The following is a 4,985-nucleotide window of genomic DNA, read 5'->3' on the forward strand; positions in this document are numbered from 1 at the left end:
TTCTAATTCTTGTTTTTCAGTCATTTTTTTTTTCAGTTATGACTGACTCTTTGTGACCTCATTTGGGGTTTTCTTAGCCAAGATCCTAGAGTGCTCTTCCATTTCTTTCTCCAGATCATTTTACAAATGAGAAAACTGAAGCATACAGATCAAAGTGACTTGCCCAAGGTCACAGAGCTACTAAGTGACTGAGGACAGATTTGAACTCAGGAAGATGCATTTTTTTTACTCCAGGCCTGACATTCTGTTCACTGTGCCACCTGTACTTCCTTCCTCTAAATCATTGCATATGATTTTAGGAAAGACCCTTTTGGTGCTAGGGTCATTTGGACAGATGGTCTGCATTCCAGGTCTTCAATAATCCAGCCTTCTCTTTCACTATTTCCCCTTATATAATATAGAGAACATTCCATTCTCTTCCTCTGCTTTTTAATTTAGCTTGGGATTTGTCCTGACCCCAGACCTGCTTCCCCTTTCCTTCCTCATTTCTATCCCCTGAAATAATTGTTTTCTTTCAAAGACCAGTTTAGCCAACACCTACCCCATGATGTCCTCGACAGCTCATCCTCTTTATAAAACCTTGCTCCATCTTTCCCCAATACTCTTGTATACTCCTTTCTGTCCCCTTAATCCTATGGACTGGAGGCCACATTTCAGCTTCCCCCACCGGAATGGAAGCCCCTTGAGGAAAGGGACAGTGCCTTCCACATTGAATCACAGAGCAAACCTCTCAGCTTATATAGGAGGAAACTCATGTTCAGAGAAAGATCTACCTAATGTCACCAAGTAAGTGGCAGATCAAAGATCTAACCTCAGCTCTTCTCACTCCAAGGGCAACGATCTTTCTACTTCCTCTCATTTCTCCATCTCCTGGAACCTCCTATGGGATCATGCATATCACTGATGTTCAGTGAACTATTTTGGAATGATTGGGGATGGGGGAGGGGGTAATGCACTATCTCTTCCTCCACTGAACTTCTGATTTTACTGGAGCATGGAACTCCTGGTGTGGAAATCACTTCGACCAATGTAGATGAGCAACTATTTTGCAATATAGAATCTTATAAAGTCACTGATTTTAAGTATGTATCTGCCTAATCTAAGGCAGTTTTCAACTGAAGAGCCCCAGGTTATCTGAGGTTATCTGAGGAATGTGAGGAAATACTCCAAGTCGCTAATACCTTAGAGATATTAAAGCAGTTCTGAAGTTCTTCTTCACACCCCTCAGACTGACAGATGACAAAAAAAATAACATGACTAATTGTGGAGGTGCAGTGGGAATGCAGGCACATGTATCCACTGTTGGTGGAACAGTGAATGGGTCCACACATTCCAAAAAGTAATTAAGTAATTTGCTTTTATGCACAAAAAATCACCAAACTGCATAGCATCTGGTCGAGTAATACCACTAGCCCTGTACCCCAAAAAGACCAAAGAAAAAAGAAAAAAGACCCATATGTTGGAAGAAATATTTATATTATCACTTTATGGAGGCAAAGAAATAGAAACTAAAGGGGTGCCCACCATAGGGGAGGGGCTGGACAAATTGTGGTATGTGAATGTAATGGAATACTATTCCTGTAAGAAATAAGAGGAGAGGGCTTCAAAGAGATACAGGAAAAAAAAAACCTTGTATGAGCTGAGAAGAAATAGAGAACAGGCTATGCTATAAAATCACTATTTTAAAAACAAGTTTGAAAGACTTAACAACTCTGATCAATGATCAACCATGAATCCTGCAGAAGAATGAAGAATTTTGGGTATTCCATGTCAGAGAGATGATGGGCTGAACATGTGGAAAAATGAATGCAGTTCTGGATGTGATCAGTGTTTCAATGTGTGTGGCTTGGCTGTGCTTCTGGATACTGGGGTTCCTTCCTCCATTCCCTTGCCCTTCCCTTCTCTTCCTTTCAGCCCTCCCCCCTCCTTTGTCTCTTTCCAGTGGTTGCTGAAAATGGGAGAAACTAATGAATACTTGGTAATTGAACCACACACACATGTGTATATGTGTGTGTGTACACGTATATCTGTGTATATAGAGGTATATATCTATATATCTATATATACCTTTATACACACATATATACATACACACAAACACATATAGTATCCTGGGGCATTTAGAAGTTAAATGTCTTGGCTATGCTAACATGGCCATATAGGATCTGAACCCAGCTCTCCCTGCCTCTGAAGCTGGCAATGCCATTGCACAATGAGATAGCAGACTACAGTGGCAATGATTTCACTGCTCTAAAATCTTTCCTGAAGATTTCTGTAGAGTGTTACAAAAAGTGGAACATTCCCCAGGAGGCAACAACTTTCTAGCCACTGGAAGTATTACAGATGTGGCTGGGCGACCACTCCTTGGGAAATCTGTGAGGGGATTCTTTTTGGGGGTGAGTCATGTACCTCTGAGATCCCTACTTGCTCAGGATTCTTCATCTGAGAAGTGTGTCCCATTCAAGTTTTCCTGTGGAATATAATGTAGAAACAAGATGCACAGAAGCCAGAAATTAAGAGACCTGGCTGTAAGTGGTAATTTGACTCACCACATTTCAGACTCCATAGTTATTCTGCACATACTCGTGAATGTTAATAAAGAACACCACTGCATCTGCTTCATTGTGCCTCTGCTCTCATTTAAGTCAGTGTTTGCTCCCATCCTGAAGAGTGAAAGGAAGTGGATGCTGAAGTGAACCTTTCTTCCTAAGGTTCCACATGAAAGGCCACACATCAGTGTGCAGGCTGACCTCCTCTTAGCCTCTCCCCAGATGCCAAATATATATTTAATCACAAAACAGTCAAAATGTCTTTACTCTTGCCATACAGGCTCAGACACATTAATGCTATTCTAACAAGCCAATCCATAGCAAGTTGAAAAATTCATAAAAGTAATTTAAATGTGCAATCACTTCATAAACTAATCAGCTTGGGGATTAGACAGAATCATTACAGAACTACATTTTGGTGCCTTACATTATTGCACAAGGCACTCAAGGCTTCAACCCTCTGATGATGATGACAATGAGGAAGCTGTGATTTGCCTTCAGTGACATTAGCTCAGCTCTTTGACCAGAGTGTGAGGGATGAGGGAGGAGATCGTGTTGATATCTACAGCTCAGACCCCCAACCTAGAGACCTGGGGTGAGTTCTGGGCAGCTTGGAAAGGAGAGTGTTAATTTGGAGAATGTCCAGAGGAATGTGAGCAGTATGGGAAAGGAAGGAAAGAAACAGCCATTTGCTAAGTGTTTAGTATGTGCTAGGTACTGTGTTTTATAAATGTTGTCTCAAAAAGATATAAATATTAAACAAAAAATCAAGAATATCCAGAGAAATAATGAAAAAAAATTCACAGGAAGGTGGGTTAGCGGTACCAAACCTGGAGCTTTATTATAAAGCGGCAGTCATCAAAACTATCTGGTACTGGCTAAAAAATAGAGTGGTAGATCAATGGAACAGGCTAGGCTCAGGAAATGCAGTAGTAAATGACACTAGTAATGTAGTGTTTGATAAACCCAAAGACTCCAGCTTCTGGGATAGGAACTCAGTATTTGACAAAAACTGCTGGGAAAACTGGAAGATAGTATGGCAGAAATTAGGCATAGACCAACATCTTACACCTTATACTAAAATAAGGTCAAAATGGATACATGATTTAGACATAAGAGGTGATACCATAGGTAAATTAGGAGAGAAAAGAATAGTCTACCTATCAGATCTTTGGAAAGGAAAACAGTTTATGACCAAACAAGAGATAGAGTATATTATAAAATGCAAAATGGATGATTTTGATTATATTAAATTAAAAAAATTTTGTACAAACAGAAGCAATGCATCCAAAATTGGAAGGGAGGCAGAAAGCTGGGAAACAATTTTTGAGGCCAGTGCTTCTGATAAAGGCCTCATCTCTAAAATATATAGGGAATTAAATCAAATTTATAAAAATCCAAGTCATTCCCCAATTGAGAAATGGTCAAAAGATTTGAACAGGCAGTTTTCTGATGAAGAAACCAAAGCTATCTATTCCCATATGAAAAAATGCTCTAAATCTCTAATGATTAGAGAGATGCAAATTAAGACAACTCTGAGGTACCACCTGACACCTATCAGGTTGGCTAAAATGACAAAAAAGGAAGATAATAAATGTTGGAGAGGCCGTGGGAAAGTTGGAACACTAATGCATTGTTGGTGGAGCTGTGAGCTGATCCAACCATTCTGGAGAGCAATTTGGAATTATGCCCAAAGGGCGATAAAGCTGTGCATACCCTTTGACCCAGCAATCCCACTTTTAGGTCTTTTGCCCAAAGAAATCATGGAAGGGGGAAAGGGACCCACATGTACAAAAATATTTATAGCTGCTCTTTACGTGGTAGCAAGGAATTGGAAGTTGAGGGGGTGCCCATCCATTGGGGAATGGCTGGACAAGTTGTGGTATATGAATACAATGGAATACTATTGTGCTGTAAGAAATGATGAGCAGGAAGAGTTCGGAGAAACCTGGAGGGTCTTAAGTGAGCGGATGATGAGTGAGATGAGCAGAACCAGAAGAACATTGTACACAGTATCATCAACATTGAGTGTTGACCTACTGTGATGGACTATATTCTTCTCACCAATGCAATGGTACAGAAGACTTCCAGGGAACTCATGATAGAAGAGGATCTCCAAATCCAAGAAAAAAAAAAAAAAGAAAGAAAGAACTATGGAGTATAGATGCTGATTGAACCATATTATTTCTTTTGTTTTGGGTGCTGTTGTTTTTTTTTTTTTCTATTTTGAGGTTTTGCATCACTGCTCTGATTCTTTCTCTTGTAACAGGATTAATGCAGAAATAGGATTAATGTTATTATGTGTATATATATGTGTGTGTATATATATATATCTATATGTATATGTATAGAGATATATAGATATAACCTATATCAGATTACCTGCTGTCTAGGGGATGGGGGAGGGAGGGGAGGGAGGGAGAAAAATCTGAAATT

The sequence above is a fragment of the Dromiciops gliroides genome, chromosome 5 (assembly GCF_019393635.1).
Source record: "Dromiciops gliroides isolate mDroGli1 chromosome 5, mDroGli1.pri, whole genome shotgun sequence".
NCBI classification, from domain to species: Eukaryota; Metazoa; Chordata; class Mammalia; order Microbiotheria; family Microbiotheriidae; genus Dromiciops; species Dromiciops gliroides.